Source organism: Pagrus pagrus (assembly GCF_965226575.1).
Source record: "Pagrus pagrus genome assembly, chromosome: 12".
NCBI classification, from domain to species: Eukaryota; Metazoa; Chordata; class Actinopteri; order Spariformes; family Sparidae; genus Pagrus; species Pagrus pagrus.
Genome location: NC_140196.1, coordinates 27,298,067 through 27,311,380, shown reverse-complemented (window position 1 = coordinate 27,311,380; position 13,314 = coordinate 27,298,067). Strand labels below are relative to the sequence as shown.

General features: G+C 41.1%; 1 protein-coding gene across 7 annotated transcripts in view; it reads right to left on the bottom strand.

Moving 5' to 3' along the window:
- The window catches only part of LOC311266106 (disks large-associated protein 1-like), a 125,815-nt gene extending 114,431 nt beyond the window's left edge, over positions 1-11,384 (bottom strand). For all 7 annotated transcript variants that reach the window (XM_084368290.1, XM_084368292.1, XM_084368293.1 and 4 more), the window contains exon 1: positions 11,249-11,384. The gene's annotated coding sequence lies outside the window, so the exon portion shown is untranslated. The remainder of the gene's footprint in view (positions 1-11,248) is intronic.
- Between the last annotated feature and the right edge of the window lie 1,930 nt (positions 11,385-13,314).

Below are 13,314 nucleotides of genomic sequence, written 5' to 3'. Positions count from 1 at the left end.
TTGCGCTGCATTGCGTTGCGCTGCATTGCGTTGCGTTGATGGGTTGAGCTGATGCGTATTTAAGTATTTTGGACTTTTTTAAGCAGTTTGTGTCAGATTTGACTGACGATTCTATACATGCAGTTTTTATATTCAGGTGACCATTAAAAGTGAAGTTCTAACGAGCCAGGAAATTACCAAGATAACTGCAAAGTGGCAAGACCTGTCCATGAGGACTTTGGCTCTACCCACCCCTCTTGTCTGTTTGCAAGAGAAGGGCTCCACAGCCAAGTTAGCAATTGTACATATGCAATGTGCCGTTACACTTAAAAAAATAAAGATTGCTGACAAACACATTATGACATAATATTACTTTTGGACTGTTATTAACCTTCTGAAATGGTCACATTGTAGTTATTTTTAGGCACCAAACTACTTGGTTAGGTTTAGGAAGAGACCATACCTTGAGTTAATAACTATGTTACTAAGTCCATTTACGTCACTTTCTCTCATTTCTGCAGGTTAACTTAATTATACGCAATTCGTTCAAATAGATGTGAATGAATACAACAAAGTGCCTAATGCACTTACAGACTTTACATTTTAAACAAATTATTACAGCTCCAATATGAACTTCTCATCCCACATTTGAACAAATGTCCGAAATTTCTAATAAAATGTGACAGCCCTATCGTCCACCATTGCCTCCAGGAGGTTTTGTTTAAGGGTTGTGGTCATACTCTTTCCACCACAATGCCGAGGAAAATTTCAATAATCATCCTTTTCCTCTTTCAGCTCCTCTCCTGTGACCTCTGCCTCCAGGTCAGATCTAGTATGCCAAAACTTGCGAACTGACCCAATCATCCCTCCATCCATCCTGGGGTTGTGATTGGTGTGTGAACAATACTGTTTCCACTAGGGGAATCATGTGTCCAGCTGTGATGACTTGACTGTATGTATGTAACGGTCTCAAACTTATGATTCACTTGAGATGAACGTTCAGGGGAAACTTTCACTATATCAGGTGGAAACCCGACTTTTAAATTCTAACACAGAAACAGAAAAATATGTACCTTGGAACATCTACTGTATAAGGTGAATTCAGTGGCATTCAAACCAGATGATTACAGTGATCAGGAAACAGACTGGTATAACTACCCCTCGCTCTTTATTTCTATCTCACTAACTAAAAACAGGAAAAAATATATCGTGAAGGCCTACGTGTGAAGACAAAGTCAGAAACCAGGCAAGTAAATTGTTGTTGAAGTCAAATGGCAAAAAATATATATAAATATAGTTCTCTATACAGCAGATTGACCGAGAAAGGTCCCATGCACAGGGAAGATATGAGAGTGCAACTCCAAACATCACAGAAATTGTGAATTGTATCGGTGAAGCTTATGAAAGACAGGAGGGGAAAATGGTGGGTGAAGCTCCAGTGTAACAGAGAGCAGGGTGGCAGAAAGGCTCTGGGCAGAGATGGCAGAACAGTCCATCTTTAGTATGACAGGAATATAAAATGCAGGACCACACAGCGAGAGGTTATGTATAATTTATTACAGTACACTAAAATATTCCCACTTAAGCAAAGACATGGGTGGCACAGGGGAGGTGAGGGAGGTGGCTGCAGAGGAACAGAGAAGCAGCAGTTCACTGTATGATGGCAAGGGCTTTAGGAACATTCAAAGAACAACAGGAGCTACATTCTACCATGTCTCCAACAATGGTCTCCTATACTGGGACCAATACTGTCACCGGTGTCTCATTCTGCCAAGACATGGATGTTGCAATGCTTGTCTAACTGTGAGAATGAATCATATTACATTTACTAATCAATCTACACTATCAGGCAGGCTACTCCTCCCAAAACACATGAAGGCCTCATTTTTTTTCTCCAATTTGATGCCAATAAAGCATATGTTTTCAACCTTAATCTTTCTTATAGTATATCCCTTACATAGTCAATAAAGTGAAAAGAGGTAGAATCATGTTTGAGTGGGGTATCCCTGTTATTTTTGTAAAACCGTGATATAATACCTTCAATGCAAAAAACAAAACAAACAAACAAACAAAAAATACAACAAAATAAATGCTAGGTCCTGACCTAGTTGGCAGGATGTGGATAATGTCAATCTACTCCTTCAATAACAGTCACCTTGAAACATATAGAATATATCCATTTATCATTAAATACTTAATGCCAATAAGATCATTAATTGTTTGTCTCGTGACTCTGAGTCTTCCAGTGTTACCACATCATAAAAATCCAAAGAAAAACTTAAAGAGGTGGTTACTATGCTACACACATTGGTGGAAGTATGAAGACACAGTTTCACTTACTGGGAGACATTCAGTTTCCCTTGCATAGCCTGCACTTCAAGAAGACAGCTCTGATATTCACTGTGAACAGCTAATGCAGTGTGACATCAGAACAAGGAAGCCCGAAGCTCCTCTGAAGTCACAGCGAGGGCCCACTGCTGTACTTAATATAGACTACACAGATGAAGTCATGAGTACTCAAAAGTATGTAATGAGTAATCATGAGTCCATCTGTAATTCCCTGAGAAGTTTCTGTGAGGAGCTATGAAACCTTCATCTCCAAAGATGGGCATCCATCGTAACTGCTCTGCAGGCTCAACTTATCAAACTGTTTCCTTGCAGACATTTTATTCAAAATACCGTACTAATTTTTCTTTTCTTTTCTTTTTCTTTTGATTTTGATGCAAGTATTGAGAAATGAACTAACACATTTTTGATTTTGGTCTTTTTGGCAAATGTGCTGAAAAAAAAAGAAAAATACTCAGTTACATCAGAATATTCAATCAATGATACCTGGATTTTATTTTGATGGCACATTTGGGCCTAATCAGGGTAACCTCCGTTACGTCACTTGCAAATATTGTGTGGGCCACATCTGTCAGGAGCCGGGCATTTCAAGTGCCGTATTTTGTTGCGACAATTGAAACGTAAACGTTACTAATGTAAATGAAGTATGAAAGCCACTGAATTTTATATAGGTGCAACAAAATCTAAATACTGAAATTTCCAAGTTGAATGCCGTTCCCAAACATTTAACCATTTCTCTTTTTGTCTTATTTTTCAGCTTTGCCACATATTTCCAAATGTTCTATTGTGCATGATAACCCTGCATTGTATTGTTCATCCATCCCCAGTTGTCTGAAGGAGATGTAAGTCACGGGTGTTGTGAAATGACTGTTTTAAATGAAATAAGTGAAAACGTCAGGTTGAAGGAAACTCCAAGCCTGAAACTAAAAACTCCATCACATGATAATGCCACGAGTGCAGTGCAAATCACACATTTAGTGGAACTAACAGTGGAGGAGTAACAGGCCGTTCAGAAAGAACTTGTCACGTCATATTCTAAGTGTCGAGCCACTCATTGTGTTCCCACGAGATGTGTTGTCTAGGCAGCACATCAAAACCAAGAACTGTGAAAGTACCAACAGGAATTCACTCCATGGGTGACTCATCAACTAGCTAATGTATTGAAATAGTTTGGAGAAGGTTAGAGACAAATTGTTCTCTCAAACTGCACTCAAGAAAAGCAACGAAAGAGCTTACACATAGAGCACACTAATCAGCACGGCTGTTTCCTCTGAACTTTCTCCTTCACAGTGGCAGTGGACTCTAAAAACAGGCAGCCCCTGGGGTGAACTACGGTGTTATACGGATAACATATAAGAAACATGACCAGACTGCCTGTTGATTCTAGCACTCAACATTTGATGAATCCTCTTTGGTGAACAGACATGTGTTTAAGTGTTGTTTGAATACAATGTGGGTGTATACAAGGATGGAAAACAGTATTTGAGGTATGGCTTCAGGCCATGATGTTTTGTCGTTGATTTTTGGATGCTTTACCCCATGAACTACAATTTAGGTTAAGCGCACACAAGTATTTTCACAGCATTTAAGATATAGGCAAAGATTTAGACTTGTTTTGTTTAACTTTCAAATCAACTATCCACAACATAAGGACCACTGATGTTGATGATAAGGAGCAATAGAAGAATTTAACATAAAGCAGCTTGAGCTCTGCTCTTTCCTGTTCTGTGAATGTTGGTACTTTTGTATGGAAGCACAAAAAGTTCAAAACTAAATAATCATAAGATTAATTGTGCAAGATCTATAAATAAACGGGTTAGGGTTAGTCGATATCATTTTTGCTTCCTTACATTTTATTTCAAAATACCATATTAATTGAAAACACATTTCATTTCATGATGTCACTTTTCAACTTGCCTCTTTTATGCTAGCAGGCTCACAAAAACTGCTACCAAATGTTGCTAGTTAACGCCTGTGAGCTAGAGCAATTAATATGAGTGGAATGTGATTGGCTGAAAACTGAGAGGATGATGAGGATCAGGGATGCCACTCTCAAGGTTTCCCACCTGTTAATAAGCTTGTGACAACAGCAGTGTTACAGATTAAACAGCACATTTTATAAGAAAAAAAAAGAAGTATCTTTAGAGCGCTGTATTCATTTGCTTTGAATGCAAACCAAACATTTCCAACTGTTGCAGCTACCCACTAAAAGAATATAACTGGTGTTAAAACGTGTTGACCTTTATTATGAGGTAGTCACTGGAGACACAACTGTTTATCAATGAGTGTAGCAATTACTGCTATCATTCATGATAAGACAACAGTCATTTTCAGCATTTGTTGACAGCAGATCATTTTGAAATATGTCAGGGAGCAGTTTATACAGTTTGTGACAGTAATGGAACAAAATGGAGCTGTTAGTCGAAGAGCTGCAGGCTGCACACTTCCAACTTCTTAGTGAAGTAACCACTCCCAGTTAGCATTGGTTAGCATCCGAAATATTGCCAAATATGTGCATTTGCTTTGACAACACATTGCAGTCAACTCTCCTTACTCAATCTCATGATAAGTTAAATATGACTCCTGCTACTCTGTGCTGCGATTCCGCTACTGCTACTGTACGGAGCAGACACTTTTAGTTTTTGATTCTAGCATCCGTCATCCAACCAAGCATTGTTTTTTTGTTTTTTTAAAGGCAAAACGACAATTGGCAAGCAACTATGCCTAAACACCATATAATACCAGTATTACAAACTACTGTGGCAAGCTTAAGACTACACCACTGTTAGGAGACATTATGAAAACAGACAGAGCTTTGGAATAGGTGCATATACACGTTTGGAACTTTAAAAATACTAAAACCTAGGGGTGTCACAATTCTCCAAATCCTCGATTCGATTCAATTTTCGATTCTAAGGTCACGATTCGATTCGATTCTTGATTTTTACATTTATTTTTTTTAAAGCACAGGTTGCTGCCATTTTTACACTACACTTTCATGCAATATAATATCTGACCTTTGTTCCCAATGTACCACACTACATTGTCAAATTTAAATTATTTATCAACAACATAATGTAACAATAACTTATATCTTCAGTCAGTTGGAAACTTAAACAAAATAACCTGCCATCTAGTTTCTCTTTTGTAACTGCAGTCTTCTTCACAGAAGATGACATTCAAGTTCACAACAAAACAAACAAAAAAATAAAACAGCCATGTCCATAGTCTTCTCTGAACAATTAAGTGTCTTAACAAACTATTTCCGAACAGTTGGACATATACAAGGTGCGTAAGGTGTGAGTGGGCGAGCGAGAGAGGGAGCGTGCGTACTGCGGACAGTGAATGAATGGGAGAGGAAGGAGAAGCGAAAGTAGTAGCAGCAGCAGCGACAGCAGCAACAAAGTGTACAATATATGACTGCAGTTTGGCTGAATAAAGGCGACGGCTCCTCAGATACAGCAAAGCTCTCTGGTATTATTTCCTGACCAGCTGAACACGTGAAAGGGGGTTCACCCCGAAGGTAAACAGAAACTTCGGACCTGGAGGAAATCATCTCCCCTGTGCTTCCCGACCACGGTCCGGGAGCCGAACAGGAATGGTGTAACACCATGCTATCGTTTGACTGGCTGTAGGTAATAGCTGCTGGCTTAGCTAGTAGCTACATTAGAGGAGGTTGACTCGCAGCACTTCAACACGTGTTTTTTTCCCCTTGGCAAGCTGACCGGATGTGACATGGGGGCGTGGCAGCATCAGCGATTCCTTTTTTTAATTCGAAGTTCGAGATTGTGAAGAAATTTCGATCGATTTCGATTTAAAATCAAAATTGTGACACCCTTACTAAAACCCCAATAACACTACTCATGCCACTTTTTCTTATAACCATCTAACACATCACTATTACGCACAAAAAAACTGTTCAGACTCTTCAAATGTCTCCTCTGGGCTGAGACAGCTGGTTGTCTGGAGTTTAGGCTGCCCCACCACGAGCAGCCGGTGGCCAAACCCATCCTAGCACCCAAGCTTGGTGCGTGTGAGGGGCAGTTTGCCAGTCACACACCCAGCCTGTCCGCTGTGCCTTGCCCAAAGACACAGCTATGAAGAGGACAGTGTGTTTTCTGGGGAAAGTATGGCTGACAATCCACTGTGTCACCACCATCACTTGCTGTTTATAATACACACCAGCCGCCACAAAACCACAGACATAACCAGAGAATATTTTATTAGCGCGAGTGCAGTCAGATACAGTAGAAATCCTCCATGCCGAAATCTCTGTTACAAACTTTAACTTTAACTGTAAGCTACTGATGAGGAAACAACGTTTTAGTGCATAGCGCCACCTACTGTATAAAGGAATTATCGGCTATAATTCTATTATCAGAATAATAAATAATAATTAAAATTCCTGTGATAATTGTCATGAATCCCTTTAATTATTTTAATGTTATGTTACAGGTTATTGTTTCTGTTATAGATACTTATTCACTTGTATGACTATTTCTTTTGAAAAACGGTTTTAACTTTTAAAGGGATGAGCAATTCATTAAAAATTATGCCAAAAACGGTTTGATAGTCAGACCTCATTTCAATCACATCATCTTAGATAAAACCATAAAACCCAGCATCTCTGTCACTCTCCTTGATTCTTTCCAGAAAGGAGAACTGGATCTCAATGGTGACAGGAAGTGTTATCACAACCTGAAAAAGCTTAAAAAGGCTCAGACAGCTCTCTGCAAACATTTGCTGCCTTCAGGGCATTTTGTGGAATGACTATTGCATCATCACTGCAAAGCAGTGACCGCAAAGATGAGTACTAGAGACATGCTGACTAACAGGAGAACAGAAGAGGACTTTTGACATGGGAAACAGAAAAGTGGAGTAACCAGAGCGAGAGCGACTGAGAGGGATATTTGTATGGGGGAAATAAAGGTCATATTGGGGCTCCTTTGTGGGATATCCCCACCCTCTGCGCAAAGCTAACTAAAATCGAATACAAAGCCAGGGTTTCCCCCAGGGTATAATAAGCCTGGCGGGCCGCCAGGTCTTACTTGCCCCCCCACCAGGCAAAGCATTGTTTATTAATTTTTTTTAAATCAGTTGCGCTCCATCAGCACGTGATCAGGTGTCTTTTTCATCACCTGACAACGTCACAACTTCTTCGCGCATAACGGGACATGTCACGGACATCATGCTCATCAGACCGCTGCTTCACCAGCTGACCGAGAGGAACGCACCAGGTCGACGTCGACCTCGTAGCCGTTACCGTGAGCCGAGCCGCGGCTCTAGAGGCTCAGCCAGCTGCTGCAGCGGCTAGTAGCTGTTAGCTGTTAGCACATCGTCCCCTGCAGCGTCAGAGCTCCGGACCGAGCTGCTTTCACCAGATGTGAAAATGACCCAGCGTTTCATTTTTCAGCTCGTACGGTTCGCGTTTACACACGTTTGTTTTCTCTGGTCTAAACAGTAGATTACAGAGTATCTTTGGTAGATCCGTGATTGTCACGTTTCCATGACGACTGACCGGAAAAAGACGCGTGGTCATGTTCACGTGACTCCAGATTGTAAAAATCTCTGAGGAAAAAAATAAAAATCTCTGGAGACACCAGGCAGTTGTTTTTTAGTTTTTAGTGCAGACAGTTGATATTATTTATCTAAATTATATTTTATTATTTATTTATTTTTGTGGTTGGTTGAACAGCATTTCAAGAGTGCAATCTGTAAGACCTGGTGTTACATAAATGTCTTATAATAACACATGATAATGATCATATTTTCAAATTTCCAGTCAACTTTCAACATTGATCTTAAAGCCTTATGGAATCACTCCTTCTAACTTCTACTACTCCATTAATGAATCTGTTACCTATAGGGCCCTGCCATCAGTCAATGGTCAGGGTCAGGCCCCTGACACAAAAAAAAACACGCTTGGGCCACCCTACCACCGGGCTTAACAAGTTTTCTGGCGGAAACCCTGAAAGCTTAGAAAGCGGGATTCAGACCGTAAACAACTCTGCATTAAGACGGGGCTGCATTGGTGGGGGCGTGTAACTTGATCCAGGAAGTCAACTTGGAGTGACAGAATAAAGCGCTGAAATGCTTATAAGATGGCAAAACACTGCACAACTATTTGTAAGGGACTGTGTCCACATAAAGTTTTTTTCTGAGTGCCAGTGTCTGTTTTTCAGTTGTCCTAATGAGAAGAGCGTATTCGGCAGCATCTGACCACCTCGAGAAACAGTGCTGCACCTTCTGACCTTTCTAAAAGACACAAGGGTCGTCACCTTTGCTCTTTTTCAGGTAACAATCATACCTAAGATCAGACGGGACTTGGTACCCGTCGCCCAGATAACCAAGAAAATGGAGGAGAAGCTTGTCCTGGTCATATTTGTCTACCCTGAGCTTTATCAGACGGAAACTTAGAATACAAAGTCATCTACCAGGAATTAGCATTTTTGAAGTTGCGCCCGGTTCAACTTTTTTGCTGGACAACTCAAGGTGGTTTTTCCAGAGCTCTCTGCAGTGTTGCTTATTTCACACAGGGCTTCCAGCTTTCTGTCCCAGATATGCAACAACTGGAGAGATATTCCCACCAACAGATCCAGAGGTATTCAATTTTCTATCAAAGAAAAAAAGACAATCACATTTGAGAAACATTTGAAAAATGTTTTGAGAAAAACGTCTGAGCAGATTAATTTTCTCTTGATGGATTAATCGACTAATCAGTTTAACTCTAGACTGCAGCATATACGTATATCTATATACATATCTGTGTTTAAAATAATACAAACTGACAATGGAATAAACAGTTTATAAACTACTCTAACGTAACATAAAGGTAGGAGAATACTGAGTCCTTATATTTTTCAGGCAGCTGTGGCTCAGAGGGTAGAGTTGGTTGTCCAGTAATCTGAATGGTGGTGGTTCCATCCCCAGATTTCACGGCTACACGACAAAGTATTCTTGTTCAAGATACTGAACCCCAAATGGCTTCTTATGACAGCCTCTGTCATCAGTGTATGAATGTGTGTCTGAATGGGTGAATGTGCCAAGTGTTGTTAATTGTTGAGTACTTGGTCGACTAGAAAGCGCTATATAAATGCAAGTCCTTTTACTGTTTGTCATCGTTTCAGCACTAGATCAACCTTTGCAGAACTTTCTAACAGTGGTTGAATGACTTTTAACCACAAGTGAGTGTACCACTTTAAAGATTACCTATGATTTTATCACTTGCTAATGTCGGCATGGCCACACAAATTGGTTTTGACTGTTAACACATCTGAGCATCTTTGAAAATAATCTTAGTTTCTAAAAAAAGCGAAGTAAAAAGTAGTGTACAATAGCCATCCATCACCCGGAGCCTACTGGATACTCATTCAAATGACACATTTCTTCCATATAACATTTATAAAGCCAAAAGTATTCAGTACATCGAGAGAAGCGTCAATCCTCGGATTTGAGAAGCTGGAACCACAGAAGGCTATTTGCTCGTATAAATTATAAAATTAAAAGCGATTACATTGCTGTCAATCCAATCATTGTCTCAGCAGCACTAAAAAAGGCACTTAAACACTAAAGCTGCTTGCCTTTCGCAGGAAATGTTCCACTTACTTTGAATAATCCACGGACCTCACTGTGACAGGTTTCATTGGACCCAACAGTCTGGCTTTTTCTTGCCTCCTTTTAGGTAGTATGTCCTTGTCTCGTGTGCAGTCACTTTATTATTTATATCACTTAGATAGAAATGCAAAGGAACATTATAATGTTGAATACATAAACACAGAGATAAGAATATGTGGCACCCACTTGACCACCCTGTGTGAAAAACTAAATCAAACGTGATACTGTACTGCTGATTCACCTTTCCAAGTTGAGTGGGTTTATACTAAAAAATGTCTCATTTCCGAGCTGACACTCTGCCCACACTGTTATCATTACCAGTTGGTCTTCTTGAATTAGAACACGCTGGGATCTGCTCGTCCTCTCATCCTCAGCAGCCGCAGGCGACAGCTAGCTCCTCTGAGCTCACAGCCCTCAGTGAGGCGGAAGATACAGGGCGCACTGCACATCCCCGCCGAACATGACTGCACCACAGCATCCTGACATCATGAGCCTTTTATATTTCATCTCGGGCTGGGGCTAAGTGTGAGGCAGTTTAGCAACCGTGCGAGCTTCTATGTCTTTCTTCCATAGCAACCATCCATCCATCCAGCTGTGCAAGCGCCGTCCTCACATCCACATCCCCCTCGGCAGATCAGCCATGTGTGGGGGACCCCCCTGTTCTGCTGTCTCTGTGACATGGAGCGAATGTCTCCTCACAATTCAGGACATTTACGGTGTGTCTTTTACAGCGCCTGACCCGAACCGTGTGTTAGAAGGGGTTATTAAAGACCTCCGTCAAGAGCCCCTCTTACCTCGATACAAAGACCAGGTGACGCTCTGGCTTCCTGTCAACACTGTTTTCTCCCACACAAAGCGCGACAGCGAACTGACACGGCGTCAATCAGCCCACAAACTTTCACCTGTCATCGGATGGACGGCGCGGTGCGTGTTAGCTTCGTCTCTGACACATGTATCGGGAATAACCCGCACATTATTCGCCACATTTTATGAGAAAAGACGTGACGTTACAGATGAATTGTTAAATGAGCAAAGCGACAGCAGTGTCAATCTCCCCACGCGCGAGAAGCGCACGCCATCAGGCTGCTTCCATGAACGCCACCGCAGCCCGGGCTCAGCGGATGGACGCCTGCACGACGGCTGGAGCGGCACAACAACGCGCCGGCACAGAGACACTGGGCAGCACCGGTGCCCCTTCTTACCGGTGTGAGTCATTCGCGAAGAAGCAGCGGTGGTTCTGATAAGCTGTTGAATCCTGGGTCCGCTCGAACCTAAATTCTCTCAATTCATGGTTTAAAGCTCAGCTTACCTGTAGCAGCTCCTCACACCATCGCTGAACGGAGGCACCGGCTGCTAAATCCAAAAGCACGTCCGTTTCTGCAAGCAAGGCGATCACAACAGAGAGTCACTGGTGGAATGTGTGTGTGTGTGTGTGTGTGTGTGTGTGTGTGTGCGTGCGTGCGTGCGTGCGCGCGTGAGTGTGAATGCGGGGGCATCAAGTGGCGCAAGCCTGCGGTCCGTGAATTGCGGCAAGTTGATCAAAATAAGACGGAATGCCACCGGAAACAAGGCATTTTTGCTCTTAAAAATAAAAGCACACAAACGTTTCTTGTATGAAGTATGGAGAGTAACAAAATGGAAAGAAGCCGAAGTTCTCACCCATCTTGAATTCTCTGTGTGTCCTCCAGGCAGGTAACCATCAGATTTTCTTTATGTGGGATATTGTGTCAAGCCCCCGGTGGCCCCATCCCCTCCCCCACCGCACATTGTGGGTTGCAGGTTAAACAGGTTAACTTTGACAGTTTGGGCTAATTTGGTAAAACATACATTTTTTAAAAGGGGCAATGAACACAATATCAAGTAAAATTCTCCATTGTACATTAACAACGTTTGACACAGGACCAATATAGGCTACATAACTGTGCATCAATATGAGGTATACATGTAGGAGGCCCCACAGTTTATACTGTATTGTCCTATAGTATTGAATATCACAGAACACATTTCAAAGTAAATCTATATCCTCTGGCCTCTAGGGGTCCTAATAGTCTAGGGCCCTAGCACAATTGGTAATGCAGCCTAGATCCAAAACATGTATCATTCATTTCTGCAACTCTGATGCAAAATGCTTCAGCTGCAAATAAGAACTTTATTCTGAAGAAACCACGGAACTAGAATATTGTTACTGCAGCAGACTTCACTCTTGCAATTCATACAACTAAGAGAGAGATGGAGAGAGAGAGAAGGACGTTTCTTTGACATGTTGCTTGTAAGACCAGAAATGGAATAAGTTAATAATTCTTTTAATTTGTTGTATTCATGTGCATGTCTATTGCAAAAGGGAAAAATCCCTATAATAAGTATTTAAGACGCAGTAATTACATCACAAACATCCGCACTTTGCATCAAGGAGCAGATTTGTTTTCTTGGCATCCGCACTTTGCTCCCTGGAGAGAGAACTTAGTAGTCCAAACATCCATAAAGGTCACTTTTCCTTTATACTGTATTTCCTTTATACCTGTATGGAAATATGAATTCATCTCTTATCTTCATTGGAATTCAGGATTTATTTTCCTCCAATCTCAACACTATGGTCTGACTTAATTGAATTTTGTATTGTATATTGTATCATGAAGGTTCTGAAGGCATCTTTCTCTAAGTTTGTGTGTTGTTGATACATTTAACAAACTTCCATTTGTGGGCATAAAAGTCATTCTTGACCTTGGGATCAGTATGTGGCAAAATAATCTGAAATCAAGGTCCACCTACCCGCTTTTTCAGAGCTTTCAACCAATTTTTTTCTCTTCTACAGCAAATGGAGTGTGAGACGTGTTTGAAGGACACAAAACAAACCTTTTTAGTCATTAAAAAAGGAGCCCCTCAAAAAGCTTATATTTCAAGCTCTAGTTATATTACAGATATACCTGTACCAGTGTACATTTAGATTACAAGCAGTTTAATCATGCTAATCTGCATATTTTTCCAAAGCACACTAAATTCATACATATTGTACTTTACATGTTTGACATAGCCATTCAGGAATCAAATGTCTTCTTCCTGAACTCCTCATGAAATAAGTCCATCCATCTGTTGCATAAGCTCCTTCAGTTGATAGCATGTCAAAGCAGTGTATGCAGATGAAGTTTGTTCAATGCTTGTAAAAAGCTTTTCCCACCATGTTCCAAATTCTGCTCATCTAGTGAGGGCTCAGAGGGGTTTTACTGAGATCTTTGCAGTATTTGCTGCACAAGCCGTGTACCATCTGAGTAAGGCAGGTGGGTGAAATCTCTTTGTTTTCTTTTTTCCACCACGCGAGGTACCAAGCTGGCAGGCATGCGGAGTCGCAGGTGTTATTTCAAAAACACAAGGTCAAAA